This window comes from Schistocerca piceifrons, chromosome 6 (assembly GCF_021461385.2).
Source record: "Schistocerca piceifrons isolate TAMUIC-IGC-003096 chromosome 6, iqSchPice1.1, whole genome shotgun sequence".
In the NCBI taxonomy this organism is placed as follows: Eukaryota; Metazoa; Arthropoda; class Insecta; order Orthoptera; family Acrididae; genus Schistocerca; species Schistocerca piceifrons.
Genome location: NC_060143.1, coordinates 85,852,308 through 85,870,373, shown reverse-complemented (window position 1 = coordinate 85,870,373; position 18,066 = coordinate 85,852,308).

The following is an 18,066-nucleotide window of genomic DNA, read 5'->3' as shown; positions in this document are numbered from 1 at the left end:
ATAAGAGAGACGCGAAAAAGTCTCACGCTAAAACTTGCAGCTGGTGTGGTCCTTTTAGCGTTATCGTAAGATCTATACCGTTCTTCTGGACGGCTCTAGCTTTTAACATGGGCTGGGGGGTGGTCCTAACGTAACAGAGACGCGAAAAAGTCTCACGCTAAAACTTGCGGGTGGTGTAGTCGTAGCGGTTAGCTGGCGACGTGGGTGTCCGTCCCTTATCGTAGGGCCTTGTCGCTTAACACGGTTCTGCTCTCGGCTTCTGTTCTCGTTTCTCCCCTCGGAACTGCATCTGTCTCACGGTGGGAAGGTATGACATGCATTTAGGCATTCTTGTGTTAGTCTGTGGTATTCCATTTGCTCACTCGTTACTCGTATTACTTTGGTTAATTTAATGTCGCGATTTATTCGGAGCTATGTGACATACTACTGGATTTGCTTATCATGTCAGGGTTTTCATGGAAGGTGTTGGATTTGTCTGACACCTTACAAGCATTTTCCTCTTTCTTAGGACAATTCCAATCCATGTTCTGTGCTCATTGGACTCATTTCTTCACCCTATAATTCTTCGTCCTGTTGTTGAGAATCGCAGTCCCATCAGCGTATCTTATCGCTGATGTTTTTTAATCCTGAGTTTCAATTCTACTGCCGAACCTTTTATCTCCGTCATTGTTTCTTCCACCTACAGATTGAAGAGTTATTGTTAGTTCTTGTTCCTCCATTCTTGTTGCCCTTTCTTCGTTTTTATACGTATTTTACGTACTACCCACATTTCCCTGTAGCTCACACCTATTTATGATAATGTTGAACTTCTAGCACCATTTTAGGTTGTTGAACACCTTTCCTAGATCGACAAATTAAAGGCATCTTAATTTTTCTTACGCCTTGCTCCCAGTATCAAGCAGTACATCAGACTTGTCGCTCTCTTGCCTTTACCTATCCTAAAGCCAAACAGATCTTCAAATTTCTTCAAATGGTTCAAATGGCTCTATGGGACTTAACATCTCAGATCATCAATCCCCTAGAACTTAGAACTACTTAAACCTAACTAACCTAAGGACGTCACACACATCCATGCCCGAGGCAGGATTCGAACCTGCGACCGTAGTAGTCGCGCGGTTCCAGACTGAAGCGCCTAGAACCGCTCGGCCACCGCGGCCGGCCAATTTTCTTCCTCAATCCATTACACTAGGTAACCGTCTCGGTCATATCTTAGCTCGCACCCAGAGTCTAGTGCAGTGGTAAACCACTAGACTTATATTCGGGACGACTCCGGTTCAGATCTCCAGCCAACCAGCCAGATCTACGCTTCCTGCGATTTCCTTAATTTGCTGAAGGCAAATTCCAGGTGGCTTCCTAATCCTCCGTTTCCCAATTTGAGCTTCCACTTCGTCTATAATCATCTTGCATTATATGGAATATTAAATCATAATCTTCCTTCCTTCGTTCTCCAAGCTCTAGTACTCGGGCATAAACTTCGCACTCGGGAAGCAAGGAAATTTATGCTTTTCGTGCGGCGTTCTTCTTCTGTTAACGAATTTAAACGTTACAGTGTAATTATTGATGCATGTCAGTCATAAACCTGTAACCGGGATACCAGTCCGTAAGTTATATAAATTAGCAGATTCATTCCACAACGTTACAAAACATCACAGATATATTAGCTGAATAATAATCTGTCTTTGTTCTTGAATCATAATAACCGTGGCTTGCGTCGCTGTTACTACAAAATTTCACTGTTCATGCTAATCAATTTTAATTGAAGCTGAAGGCTATGGATGACGACAATTTGAGGTTGATACCTAAATGACGAAGACAATTTTAACATTTACATGCAATTTTATTAACTGAAGAAAATCAAGAAACTTTTTCCTTTGACAAAAGCAATATAAATTACAATATTGTCTGCTGGTCCATAACTGAGTAGTTTCCTGACTAATGTATGGCACAAAATCGTACTTCAGTTTGTTTAACCTCAAATTTTCTTCCTTTAGTGTGATTAATATTACGGAAGCACTTACCCTCGACTTGCGCTAGTGCACATCCTGCACAACCAGCACTATTAGTGTAGAAATAGTTACTGGTTCTGCTGGTACACTGCAGTTCTGCAATATGCTGCCTCCAAATATAAGCCTTCTTGTAACATGTAGATCATAATTGAGGTAATGTGTAGTAAGTAGCACACATAGTTCGAAGTAAGACAGATCGTTTTGCCCATAATCCCGCAAGAGTAAATAAAATAAAATTCTTCCAACAGCTAGCGGAATGTTGGTATTTGGCATTACTCAGAAAAATATTCCGTCTATACTGTTTCAACAGGAAATTCACCTGCCGACGGCCTTTTCTTTGGTTCATCAGTCTTCTCATTTGTTTGATGCCACCTACCGCTACTCCCTCTCCTGTGCTAATCTCTTCATCTCAGAGTAGCACATACATCCTATGACGTCGATTATTTATTTGGTATGAGTATTGCTATTTGTCCAGTAAATTAACTGATGATGGCAGAGGTAGAGAAGATATAAACTGCAGACTGTCAGCGGCAAGAATATCGTTTCTGAAAAGACTAAAATATTAAAATATAACATAAATTTAAGCCTTAAGATGAATTTTCTGAAATATTTAATCTGGAGTATAATCTGATACGAAATTGAAACGTGGATGATAAGCAGTTCACACAATACGAGAACAGTAGCTTTTGAAATATGCGCTACAGAAGAATGGTCGCTCTATATGCAGTTGGAACAAGAAAGGAAAAGACTAGTAATGGTAGAAGGAACACTCCGCTATCCACCTTGCAGTGACTTCTGGAGTTTGTGTGTAGATGTAGATGCAATACCTAATCAACGATTGCATCGAATTGGGAATCAGGTCATAGGAAATATACGAAAGCATCAACGAATAGCCAGTTTGGTAACGTGGGGGGGGGGGGGGGGGGGGAGGGGGAGAACATTGTACAGATAGACCAAAATACAATAAGCAGGTTCAAATAGATGTATGTATCAGTACATATGGGCAGACGAAAAGGCTTCAGCAGCATAGAGCAGCGTGGAGAGCTATGGCAAGTTGAAATGAAAGAGTTAAAAGGGAGAGGGAGTGATGTAAATACGAGCGTACAATAAACCCCTTCCCTCAAAAGTATTTCTGTTCTTCGTACTTCCTCTGTGTTACCTCAGCTGACGAGTCACTGATCTCATTTGTACTAAAATTGCAGTACACGTGAGGTTCCTATTTGCTTCCATCGCTCTGAGTGCAATGCGTAAGTTCTAACGTATGTTCACGACTATGCAGTCGTCTATAGTAGTTGTCTCCTGCGCAGAAAACAGCACGTAGGTCAGGAATTCGCAATCTTGAGGCTGTGAGAAACCCTTCTCGAGGAACTGTAGCTTTGGAAATGATTAAATTTCCAATCAGTTTGTTTATACGGGATGACACTCGCTTTTTAATAGCACAAAATCAGAAACTACACAATTACTTTCCTTTTTAGAGCTACAAATGATCTTCATTATTCAGTAAATTACTGAACTGCGTATTTTCGTATTTGGTATCACACTGTTCTCAACTGTATGTCCAAATAACCATATATTACTAATAAATTCTTCATTAATACTGACCGCGGCAGACTATATGTCTGTTTTCCGATACTGCCGAATCAGCTCTGATTTACACACTAACTAATACTAAGACCGCGGCGGACAACATGTCCGTCCTCCGAGACTGCCGAACGAGCTCTGATCTTACAGTCGAACCACTTCGCCCGCCATCCAAGTCAGGCGCGATCCGAAGATCACCGAAGTACTTCGTCTGCCTTTTCGTTTTGCAGTTGTTTACTATTCTGCTGGTTATTAATTCTTGTGAAATAATGGAATGATAGCACGCTATTGAGAGACACTTTAATCTGAGATTCAAGTAAATACGCTGTTTAATTCTTCAAATATATATAATAATAGAGGATTACCAATTTGGCGCGCAACTTCCGCACGCAGCAGCCAATCGCAGAGAAGGACCACAAATTAGGTGGTCTTTCTCATGATACCCACACCGAGCAAACTATCTGTCATCGGTACCTCACACAGCATTACGTTATCTTGCGTCAGCTGCCTTCTCAATTGCTGTAAAAAGCGCTTCTTGTAGCCGAATATGTTGGCCTGTAAAGCCAGAAATATTACAGAGCTCCAAACAGACCAGTTTTGACTGAAGACCTCAACAAAATATTTCTTCCCATACCAGTATCATGGAAATTATTCCTTGATGTCTTAGCACATGTTTCATCATCCGATCAATCCTTCTGGTACTCAATCCTCATTATTTTTCAGTAGTCTTCTACAACACCACATCTTAAACATTCCCTTTTCTACTCTCCCGTTTCCCCACAGCCCATGATTGACCCCAGACGTACATTATAAAATAGTGCTTTCCCACACTGAGTTCTATGTTCCATACCATTACATTTCTTTTAGCGACGAATTCTCTGTTTCCCTGTAGTAGACAGCTTCGCACATACTCCTCGTTTATCAGCCATACTTTATTGCGCTTCCACGGTAGCACAATTCCTTAACTTATTCTTCTGCGTGGGCCCCAGTTTTGTTGGTAACTTTATCTCCAGTCTCATTTCTCCTACATCTCAATATTCGTCTCTCCTTGACTTACTCTCAGCCGGTATTCTGTGATTATTAGGCAGTTTATTCCGTTGAAGAGATCCCGTAATTCTTCGTTAATTTCACCGAAGATAACAATCTTATCAGCATATCTTTGACATGCCTTCATTTTAATTCCACTCCTCAATCTTTCTTTTACACTATGTAATTATAAGTATCCGGAGACCCCTACGCAAAGCAGAATTGACTAGACCTCACCGGAGGCGAACGCCAGTACGACAGGAGGCGGGCAGTATTGAGAGGTCAGTAGAGAAACGGTTAACACGAGAATGTGTCGCTCAGGAGAGTTGAGTGATTTCAAAAGTGGACCCGTCATTGGATGTCACTTGAATCACATACCCATCACGGACGTTTCCATCCTTCAACCATGCCCAAGTCGACTGTTGGTGACGTGACTGTGAAGTGGACACGCGAAGGGACACTCACAGCTAAACCAAGACCAGACACATATGTACTGACTGCCAGGGACAGTCTAGAATTATGGAGGGTGATTTGTAAAAAACTGCATGAAGTGAGCGGAAGGACTCACTCGTCAGGTTTATACGTTCCTACAGTCCAGATAGCACTGTGTGTACGGACGTAGAAAGGGTAGGGTACAATGGTCGTGCAGCTGTTCATAAACTGTACTATAACTGATAACAGAAAGAAGGCCGAAATACTGAATTCGGTCTTCCGAAGTTGTTCCACCGCAGAAGACGGTAACACTTTAGCTCCATTCAATCGTCGCACGAACGTCGAAATGGCAGATATTGAGATAACCGATGGCGGAATTGAAAAGCAGCTACAATCGCTTAGTAGTGGAAAGGCGTCAGGGCCAGATGAGATACTTATAAGATTCGGTAAAGATTATGCGCAAGAACTTGCTCCTTTTCTAGCAGTAATTTAACGTAGATCGCTTGAGCAAAGTAAGGTACCTAACGACTGAGAAAAGGCGCAGGTCATCCCCGTTTTTAAGAAAGTCTGTAAGAATAAAAAATTGTTCAAATGGCTCTGAGCACTATGGGACTTAACATCTGAGGTCATCAGTCCCCTAGAACGTAGAACTACTTAAACCTAACTAACCTAAGGACATCATGCACATCCATGCCCGAGGCAGGATTCGAACCTGAGACGTAGAGGTCACGCAGTTCCATACTGTAGAGTCTAGAACCGCTCGGCCACGCCGGCCGCATCTGTAAGAATGATCCGCACAATTATTGACCTATATCGTTGACGTCAATCTGTTGCAGAATTATGGAACACGTTTTACGCTCAAGAATTATGACTTTTTGGAAAACGAACATCACCTCTATAAAAATCAACATGGATTTCGCAAACACAGATCCTGCGAAACTCAGCTCGCTCTGTTCCTCCATGAGATTCACAGCGCAGTGGACAACGGCGCTCAGGCTGATGCCGTGTTCCTTGATTTCAGTAAAGCGTTTGACACAGTCGCGCATTGCCGTTTAATGAAAAAAATACCAGCTTACGGAGTATTGGAGCAGACTTGCGATTGGATTCAAGACTTTCTTGCTGATAGAACTCAACACTTGTTTTGTAAATAAATCCGCCTTTTCCTACTGCCACTTGATTTATCTATCCCAGACGCGTTTCGCCTTTTTCTAGTTCTAAAGTATCATTAGTTGGATCTATAACGATACAGTATTGTTAGTTTTAGATTATTAGAAATCAACACGTCGCTCTTAACCGAACAAAATCGACAGATGCAAAGGTAAAATCCGGAGTACCGCATGGAAGTGTGATAGGACCGTTGCTGTCGGCAGGTGATAGTTGACGTGGCCATTGCAATAAATATCTACTAATACCAGTATTGTTGGCCCCTGTTTTGATCCAAGCGAGGTAGGTAATTCGTACAGGTCGGTTAGGGGCCTGAAGATGGCACAGTAAAACGCTGAAGCTGGTTGCCCAATAAAATAAGGTTGAAAATTGACGGCTGAAAGGCGTTTAGTTTGCCATCCTCATGACTGTAAGAGTCACCTGTGGATTTCAAGTATTCATCATGAATGCGGTTGATGTACCCCTTAACAATGTCGACTAAGATGTGGCCCGACATTTTTGATCAAATAGCGTACTGCTGTTGACGTACCTATATTGAGGTTTTGTAGTTCTCTTTTTAGATTTTGTAGCTTCTACAGTCCTCTGGTAGTACGATCCTGGAGACCATAATGAGGGCTGGTCGGAATTGTGATACTTTTTCCAGTTACGAGGTACATGTCCTGTGGATACACATTATGTGTCGTTAATGCAGTGGTTCCCATCGCCGTTTACATCCTCAGGGGTTTATGGGTAGCTCCTGACGCCAAGGCACAAGGGTGCCCTCAACGTCTACTCGCTCCTCCGCCCACGCTGCCTGGGGTATGACCCTGAATCGGGATTCTGACCACTACTAGAAAGCGACAGTGGCCGTCGAAAACAAATACAAAACAGTACGACATAGCCTTGAAAGTACCGGCTCTTAGTTTGGCGCGTGTCGCGCAACGAATAGCGCGTTGCCCGCCGATGGCGGCCAAGGTCCCGCCTTACGCATTCCACGCTAACGTTCGACCTCCGGCGACAGTCGATCCATAGCCCTAAATACATCATGAGACCCTGCCTGCTCCCGCAGAAACACAGCGGCCTTCTGCCTGCTAGGCACACAGCAGCCGAGCTGCGACGAGCCGCTACATCCCCACTCCACCAGTCGCTCAGAGATGGTGATGCTTGTAGCTCAACTGGTGATGTATGCATGATCCTTCTGGCTCACCTCTCTTTAATAGGAACCATATTGTAAAAATGACATTTTCTACATGGACTGTTGCTACAGTAGACGTAGCGGTTATTGATACAAAACAGACAAACACCGTCCGATCGGCCACCGTGTCATCCTCAGCCCTTAGGCGTAGCCGGATACAGGGGTACAGGAGGTGGAAAAAAATATGGAAACACCAAAAGCACAATAGATTACCGTCCCTAATATACAGTAGGAAAATGGTTGGCATTCAAAACAGCTTGCCCTCACATCGGAATGTATAAATACAGGTCCTGCTTTTTATTGAATATCCTATTACCCTACCTCTAAAATAGTGGCAAGTTCACATAACGGTAATGGAGATGTCTCCATAGTAGACTACAGTGACTCAGTATTAATGAGATCCTGTAACTCTGGTAGCCATGGCAGATGCGACAACTCATCTTCGAGCTCATAAAAACAGTCGTGGACGATGTGAGGTATGAGAACAGGGGAGCCCTGTCTTCTTGGAAAACAGCATGACCATTGGCGAACAAACACTGTACACGTGATGGACCTTGTAATGGTACTTGAATTACGTAACCATTACGGAACTTCACCTCAGCCTCTCGATACCAGCAAGTAGTTAACATATTTCTGAGACAACATTCAGATTTGATTTCATTAATGTAGAGGTACTTTGATACATCGATACGTTTATATTGCAATGATATTATTCTTATGTGAATTCTTTCTTTTGTAACTATGATATTTGACGTACTTGTAACTCTGATTTTTGGGCGCGTAAGCGGTTATTAGAGAGTCAAGTCTTGGCCATCATGTTGAAAAGACGCAAATTATAGTCAGTTTATGAAATGTGAACTTTAACAGTGTGGACGATATTTTCAAGTATGTTTTATATTGTGAAGTGATATTGCTACAAAAATAATAAAAAAGAAGTGTAATTTAAATTCGGAGTGCTGATTACTTTTTTATATCACCATCGTCCTAACTTGCAAAAGTTTAATCTTCAAGAATGGTTCGTGAAGCGCATCTATAAAAGTTTTGAATATCGCAGTATAACACCTAGGCCTTTCTGCATCCGAACTTGGAATCATCACCACATACATTTTCGACGATTGAGCCCAACGAGACCAGCATGGGAAACACAAAAAGATGAGTGCCTAGTTTATCCATTATTTCAAGAAATGACTTTATTAACTGTGCTCTAATGATACCTGCCACATAATATAACTTTGTTGTTGCCCCAAAATGCAATATTTAGCAGCGTGAGCAACACTACAATCATAATTAACTTTTGACCTTTGTTGTGGTAGGGTTGTTAGAACCTGACCAGTCAAAATAGTCACAAAAACTTGGTAGTACCACGAATTTGTAGAGTACCCATGGGGCCCATGGAATACCACGATTTAGCTGTCAAAATCATGACTGAACCCTCGCCATATTATATTCTTTGGACGTAAACTTGGGCAAAAGTTAGCAAGTGTGAAACATGACTCATCCAATCAAATACCCTCCTTCCATTTGCTCCAGTGTCCAGGTTTATGTATTTGGCACCATTTTACCTCATACGGGCATTTGCAACTCTGATGTGCGTTGCTGGAATTTAGCTCGCCCTGCAATTTCCTGCTTATGAAGCTCTCTTCGTGCTCTTTTGATGCTGACAGTGTTCGCGAGTGCGACATTCAGTTCTGCAATGAATTTTGCAGCTGTTGTCCTCTTTTTATTCGTCACAATTCTCTCCAATGACCGTCTGTTGTGATCACTCATCACACGTTTTCGTCCGTTCTGTGACTTAGCGGATGATGTTTTCCCACATTCCTAGCATGTGCTATAAATCTTAACACGATGGCTAGTGAAACAACAAAAACTTCGGCTAGCTTGGGTACGGAAGCACCAATCACACGATCACCAATAATTTGCACACATTGGGACTCGCCTGGCTTCGACGTAATGCACTCACAATTACGCAGTACACTGTCGTGACCACGGCAGTTACCTGTAGCGTATTGACTACGGTGAACAGGTGCAGTTCGTGTCCAAACACTCCAGCACAACTTGCAGTCTTGGCTAGCATCTGCATTTATATCCAAGAATTCCTTTCTCGCGGTGTTTCCATATCTTTGTCCAACCTCTGTTCCTCTGATGTTTCAAAGGATAACAGTAAGGAGAAACTGCAGGACACGAGGAGCATTTCAGTGGATAAAGCATCTTCCCAAGCTTTCAACTCAGAACGCTAAATATGGACGCAGTTTACTACGCAGCAAACGTCAGTACGGGCAGAAGAGCAGTTGCATGGGATTAACTGAAGTCACTGACGCCGCAGTGACAGCAGCTCGCTTCACAAAACTGTTCACTGGGTTTCCTGTCCTCATGCTGGTGCGAGGTAATTCAATGGGAGCGTACAGAGAGGATGATTTGTGAACACGTTCACATCAATGACACTTGTCTCGAGCTTATACTAGAGTTAGTCTCAATATCCTGTAGAAACCAGTCCTCGAAATCTGGTGTATAACCAGTCCGCCGCCTCACTGCGCGTTCGTCTGTCTGAAAGAACCAACTATCACACAAACGCTTAAAAAGGGCATGAAATGTTGTGTAATGTGGTTGGTGTCTTTGAGGGTACTTGTTTTGGTGTAGCCGTGCTGCATCTCGACCGTTTCCATGTGCTTGGCTGTACACAAATATCAACTCGTTCTGAATGTGATTCCTGGACGGTTCTGCCGCTTACTGTATCCTGCTTATTTGCACAGCCTGTACACACGAGGAGCACACAATATGTGGTCAGAGGAACTTTCATTCGTCAGAATCATCTACTGTGGTACCGATGCACTTCCGGACACTCACAGATAGCTCCGTACCTAAAGACTGGAAAATTGATCGAGTCACACCAATACCCAAAAAGGGAGTAGGAGTAATCCGCTGAATTACAGGCCTATATCACTAACATCGATTTGCAGTAGGAGTTTGGAACATACACTGTTTTCGAACATTATGAAGTACCTCGAAGAAAACGATTTATTGACACATAGTCAGCACGGTTTCAGAAAATATCTTGTGAAACACACAACTAGCTTTTTATACTCATGTAATAATAAGTGCTATTGACAGGGGATGTCAAATTGATTCCATATTTTTAGATTTCCAGAAGGCTTTGGACACCGTTCCTCACAAGCGTCTTCTATCGAAACTGAGTGCCTACGGAGTATCGCCTCAGCTGTGCGACAGGATTCGTGATTTTCTGTCAGGATGGTCACAGTTCGTAGTAATAGACGGAAAGTCATCGAGTAAAGCAGAAGTAATATCCGGCGTTCCCCAAGGAAGTGTTAAAGGCCCTCCATTGTTGCTGATCTGTATTAACGACATAGGGGACAATCTGAGTAGCCGTCTTAGATTGTTTGCACATGATGCTGTCATTTACCGTCTTGTAACGTCGTCAGATGATTAGAACGACTTGAAAATGATTTAGGTATCTGTACGGAGCGAAAAGTGGCAATTCACCCCGAGTAAGGAAAAGTATGAAGTTATTTACATGAGTACTAAAAGAAATCAGCTAAATTTCGATTACACTATAAGTCACACAAATCTGAAGACTGTAAATTCAACTAAATACTTAGGGATTACATTTACAAATAACCTAAATTGGAACGATCACGTAGATAATATTGTAGGTAGAGCAAACCAAAGACTACGATTCATTGGCATAACACTTAGAAGGTGCAACAGGTCTACGAAAGAGACTGCTTATACCACGCTTGTCCGCCCTATTCTGGGATATTGCTGTGCGGTGTGGGATCCGCATCAGGTGGGACTGACGGATGACATCGAAAAAGTGTGAAGAAGGGCAGCTCGTTTTGTATTATCGCCAAACAGGGGAGGTAGTGTCACAGACATGATACGTGAATTGGAGTGGCAATCATTAAAACAAAGGCGTTTTTCGTTGCGACGGGATCTTATCATGAAATTTCAATCACCAATTTTCTCCTCCGATTGCGAAAACATTCTGTCAGCACCCACCTACGTAGGGAGAATTGATCATCACGATAAAATACGAGAAATCAGGGCTCGCACAGAAAAATTTAAGAGCTCGTTTTTCCCGCACGCTGTTCGAGAGTGAAACGGTAGAGAGACAGCTTGAAGGTGGTTCATTGAACCTTCTGCCAGGCACCTTATTGTGAATAGCTGACTAATCACGTAGATGTAGATCAGCGTCACCCCTAATGCAATTACGTCACCGCACGCCTCATGAATCGAAACTTCGATACATGCTCTGTTCACTGATGTGCTTAATTAATTAATTTATTTTTTTATTTTCCTGCTGTCTTGTTTTGAGGCACAGGAGGTACTCATGAATAATCCTATAATAGTAGAGGATCAGTTACAGAACGAGAAAGACAACCTGTTCTCAAGGTCAATTCGGCTAAGATATGTGGGATGTAATTTTACACATAGGACAATTGTACTTGTTATCTCCGTGGTCACGATACCTTTGACGTGATCATCAACTCCTGTAAGGCATCTGTGTGTGGTACAGTCGAGGTCAGTATGTAAGCTGAGACTCTGACTATCCACCTTCGACATCTGCGCGACGTATATTGAGATGAACAAAAATCATTAGTTAGCGATATACAAATATATAGATGGCGGTAGTATCGCGTACACGAGGTATAAAAGGGCATTATTCAGGTATTTCATGTGAAAAAGTTTCCGACGTTTAGGCACATGATAGTTCAAATGGCTCTAAGCACTATAGGACTTAAAACCTGAGGTCATCAGTCCCCTTGAATTAGAACTACTTAAACGTAACTAACCTAAGGACATCGATTGGCCGTGCGGTCTAACGCACGGCTTTCCGGGCGGGAAGGAGCGCCTGGTCCCCGGCACGAATCCGCCCGGCGGATTTGTGTCGAGGTCCGGTGAACCGGCCAGTCTGTGGATGGTTTTTAGGCGGTTTTCCGTCTGCCTCGGCGAATGCAGACTGGTTCCCCTTATTTCGCCTCAGTTACACTATGTCGGCGATCGCTGCGCAAACAAGTTCTCCACGTCCGCGTACACCACCATTACTCTACCATGCAAACATAGGGGTTACACTCGTCTGGTGTGCGACGTTCCCTGGGAGGGGGGGGTCCACAGGGGGCCGAACCGCACAATAACCATGGGTTCGGTGTAGGGGCTGCGGAGGGGTGAAGTGGATTGCGGTAGCCGTCGTGCGGTTGTGGACTACTGCGGCTGCGGCTGCGGCGGGGACGGAGCCTCTCCGTCGTTTCTAGGTCCCCGGTTAAAATACAATACAACCTAAGGACATCACACACGTCCATGTCCGAAGCAGGATTCGAACCTGCGACCGTAGCAGCAACGCAGTTCCGAACTGAAGCGCCTAGAACCGCTCGGCCACAACGGTCGGAGCGCACGAGAGGAATTAACAGACTTTCAACATGGTTTGGTAGTTGGAGCTAGACACATGCGACATTCCATTTCGGAAATCGTTGAGGATTTCAATATTCCGAGATCCACAGTGTCAAGAGTGAGCCGAGAATATCAAATTACAGGCGTTACTTCTCATTGCAGACAGCTCAGTGGCCGACAGCCTCCACGTAACGACCGACAGCAGCAGTATTTGCATAGACTCGTCAGTGCTAACAGAGAGGCAACACTGCCTGAAATTACAGCACAATAACCAATGTGGGACGTATGATGAACGTATGTGTTAGGCCAGTGTGGGAAATTTTGCGTTAATGGCCTATGGCAGCACATGACATACGCGAGCAACGAATCACCTGCAGCGCCTCTCCTGGGCTTGTGACCGTGTGGATAAGATGTCTGAAAAATCGTGACCTGGTCAGATTTCAGTTGGTAAGAGCTGATGGTAGGGTTGGAGTGTGGCGCAGACTTCACGACGCCATGGATCAAGTTGTCAACAAGGCACTGTACAAGCTGCTGCCTCCATAATGTCTGAGCTGTAATTACATGGAACAGCCTGGGGCCTCTGGTCCAACTGAACCTATCATTGAATGGAAATGGTTATGTTCGGCTAGCTGGAGACCATTTACAGCCATTCATGGACTTCATGTTTGCAAGCAACGATGAAATATTTGTGGATGACAATATGCGATGTCAGCACATTCTCGACATTTCGAGGAAATGACTTGGCCACCCAGATCGAGTGACATGAATCTCATCAAATATTTATGGGATATAGTCGAGAGGTCAGTTTGTGCGCAAACTCCTGCACTGGCAAAACTTTCGTTGTTATGGACGGCTATAGAGGCAGCATGGTTCAATATTTCTGCAGAGTCTTCCAACGATTTGTTGAGTCCATGCCACGTTACCTTGCTGCACTACGCTGAGCAAAAGTAGGTCTGATACGAGTTAGGAAGTATCCCCTGACATCTGTCACTTTAGTATAAAACTGGCGGGAAAATGGAGGTCACGCATTCCCATCCCATCTCTCTCTCTGAGCGGAAGGGAGAACATTAAAATGGGGGAAAACCACTTCCCCTACTCCTTTCCTCTCTAGTTCAACTGCAGGAGCCTCATCACTCGATGTTTGTTCATCACAATGAGAGGAGCACCTTTGTTATGAATAATAATCATAACAATAATAATAAATTAAATGTTGAATTGTTAACAATAATTTTCAGTTCCTCCTTTTCTCTCTCTTGTTAAATTGCCTATGATACAAGTATAGCTATCACACCCAACAGACAAGAATTAACTGGTGAAACTGTAAACGATGTTTTTCAGAACATCATTAATTGGTTCTCTACAAATGGGCTCTCATTAAACTTTGACATAACGCAATATATACAGTTCCACACAGTAAATGGAATGACACCATTAATAAATATAGAATTCGATCAGAAATCGGTAGCTAAGGTAGAAATTCAGAATTTCTAGGTGCGTGCATTGATGAGGGGTTGAACTGGAAAAAACACACTGAGGATTTGCTGAAACGTTTGAGTTCAGCTACTTATGCTATTAAGGTCATTGCAAATTTTGGCGATATACATCTCAGTAAATTAGCTTACATGCCTATTTTCATTCTCTAATTTCGTATGGCATCATATTCTGGGGTAACTCATCATTGAGTAAAAGAATGTTCATTGCACAAAAGCGTGTAATCAGAATAATTGCTGGAGCTAGTCCAAGATCATCCTGCAGACACTTATTTAAAGAGCTATGGATCTTCACTGTAGCCTCACAATATACCATATATATTCACTTATGAAATTTGTTATTAACAATCCGAACGAATTGAAAAGTAATAGTGTACATGGCTACAACACTAGGAGAAAGGGTGATCTTCACTGCTCATGGTTAAATCTAACTTTGGCTCAGAAGGGGGTAAATTATGCTGCCACGAAAGTCTTTGGTCACTTACCTAATAGCATCAAAAGTCTGAAAGTCTGACAGATAGCCATATAGCATTTAAAAGGAAATTAAAAGAATTTCTTAGTGACAAATCCTTCTACACATAAGATGAATTTTTGGATATAGTAAGTGGGTAATTTCCACAACCCCCACAAAAAAATATTAAATTATCAAGTGTCATGTAATATTTTGTGTAATGTAATATCTTGTATAGACACCTTTTATTAACCTGACACGTTCCACATCATTACGAAATGTCGCACTCATGATCTATGGAACAAGTACGAATCTAATCTAATCTAATTTAATCTAATTTAGCGAAAGAAACAGATTCTTTTGTAAATAATAACGCTGATACAACAAATTAACTTGCATCAGCTGATTGGGAGGCCCCCGCCACACGACATTACATTATATTACTTATTGTTTATTAGCAACAATTTTCTTTTCTTCAAAACTTTTGTTAATAACTATTATTCATAGTTCTTTTAATTTATAGTTAATTTATAAAATATTTGCAACTCTATTTTATAATAATTTGTTATGTTTGTCCAAATCTGATACACTTCTGAAGGTTCGGGAGCGGCGAATCTACATCTCACACGCACAGATTTATAAATATGTTGCACAAGTTCGCTAGTTTTCTCTGGAAACATTCATCATGAGCATCTGTGCCATCGGCTTTGAATTTTCTGTAACACTGCCTGACAGCATCATCACTCATACGTCACCCACAAGACCATCCCAAAATGCACGACAAAATCGATTATGAATCTCGGGTGCCTTAAATCATTTTGGTTGCAGAAAGTGAATGGCAGAATGCACCTCGATGCTGGAGGGAAACACAGTTACACTGTCCGTTTATTATAAAACATCTTCCACTCCATCTGGCCGATTTCTACAGCAACTGCGTAATGATTAATCTTGAAATGATTTGTTTCGCCTTTGTAGGGCATCATAAGATTGCCATGGATTAAGAGACATTCGTATAGCTCTGATGTTGTTTAATAGGCATGCGTGCAGATCAGAGGTACATGCCCAGGTTAGTTCGATCTGGACGTATGCTTTTTCCACATTAAAATAATTCTAAGTATGTGCTACTCTGAGATGAAGAGGTTAGCACAGGAAAGGAATTCGTGGCGGGCCGCATCAAACCAGTCAGTAGACTGATGACCAAAAAAAAAGTATGTCTCCAAATCCATTCGTTTGCTGCTTATGCACTGATGAACGCTGAAAGCCAACGTGACCTCAAAAGTGACCAAGCATTTGTGTATCTTTAATATCCTGTAGAAGGTTGACTCCTGAACAGCCCTCGCACTACTGACTGTTTGAGTGAAGGGCAGGAAATTGCGAAATCGCAGCGGTTTTCGGAATAGCGCCAAAGTTATTGACGAAAGTTACGTGAATGTTGCACTCGTGACCTGATTAGAGGTAAAATGGGGAGGGAGGAAGGGTGGGGCGATGATGAAAAACTTCCTTGGAAGTTACGGATGGCGGGTGGCTTCTAAAGTGCTAACTTGCACGTCCTACGGTGCTCACAGAATTTAAAACCCACCCAGGCAGTCGCCAAGAATTTATGTGACCAAGCGGAAAAGTTAGTTACATCCCGTTTGAGTTATGCAGGACTGAACTCATAGGTACACAGACAACACAGCACGATCTCTCGGAACCCTAGAGATAAATTACGCAAACAGTTAACAGGAATAAAATTTAAGAAGTTGAAGTGCGAACGCTAATTCGATTCAGGCACTACCGGGAACATCAGATGCCATTATGAGCGAAATTAAAAAAAGTTTAACTCATCCGATGAGGGAGGCAGCAACCGAAAAAGAAACTGTTAATAAGGTTTTTTAGAGAATTAAGAAGCGGATTTCCGTAAATGATATTTTATTTACTACCGAAAAGAATGGTAGAAGGAGAACGTTATGTACTCATTTCTGTATAACAAAGAGGAGAACATAGATAATTAATCCACAGCAGTCATTGAATATGATAGAATGCTTCAAATTTCTGGATGACCATACTTCTGAAATACTGCGCTAGTAAAATCATGCTATAGAGTATACAGCTTCTCACACAGGTAAGTCCTCCAACTTTTGCTCTTCGCATAAGTTCTGGACTTGAAAATAACGCTTTTTGTCTGTTTCCACTCACCATTATCTAACGGCACAATTAATTCCTCACAGAATCCAGCAGTGGGAGTAATACGTGGTGTCTCCCTATAGTCACACTGTTAGCGCACCGCCATGGGATTCTCACTGCATTCTAACTGCAGCTTCTCAGTATACGAGAGTGGTTTGATAAGTCTGGTTAATTTCCATGAAAATTTTGAATATTTTTGTTGTGTCGTCATGGTTGATGAGCTTGATTATTCCAAGGATCGTATAAGGAATTTCACAAATTGCTCTCTGAACTGGTCAGTGTGTCGATTGCGATTGAAAACGGAGAAAATAAAGTTTCGTACCGTTAGTAAGCATTTTCATTTGAAGGGTTTGACGGCCGCACAGATCAAATGTAAACTGGATGAAGTTCACTGAGACACAGTACCATCATTGAAGAATATTTAGTTTTGGATTAATGAATTTAAACATGGCTGGATAAGCAACGAAGACGGATCACGCTCCGACCGTCCAATTGAGATCACCATTAAGGGAACCATTATCAAAACCCGTGATATAGTAATTCAAGACCCCCGAATAAGGGTTCGTGAGGTTGCTGAGACGCCGGCCGGAGTGGCTGAGTGGTTCTAGGCGCTACAGTCTGGAACCGCGCGACCGCTACGGTCGCAGGTTCGAATCCTGCCTCGGGCATGAATGTGTGTGATGTCCTTGGGTTAGTTAGGTTTAAGTAGTTCTAAGTTCTAGGGGACTGATGACCTCAGAAGTTAAGTCCCATAATGCTCAGAGCCATTTGAACCATTTTTTGATTGCTGAGACCAGGTACCTCAACTGAGCGAGTGCATAATATCCTGCACGGAGAATTGGCTATGAAGAAGGTGTGTGCGAGGTGGTTGCTGCGTTGCTCACAGTCGACCAACAGAGCATCCGGCACAACATTTCACTATAATGCCTGGCGATGTTTAATCGCCACCCGCAAGAGTTTTTGTGCTGATTTGTGACTATTTATGAAACCTGGTTCCATCATTATACATTAAAGTCAAAACGGTAGTTAAAGCAAAGCACAAAGGCTGCTGAAAGCGCACCGAAGAAGGCAAAGACAATTTTGACAGCTAGTAAGGTGACGTCCACTGTTTTTTTGGGGTTCCCACGGAATAATCCTCATAGATTATTGGAAAAAGATGCTATTTTGCTGCAT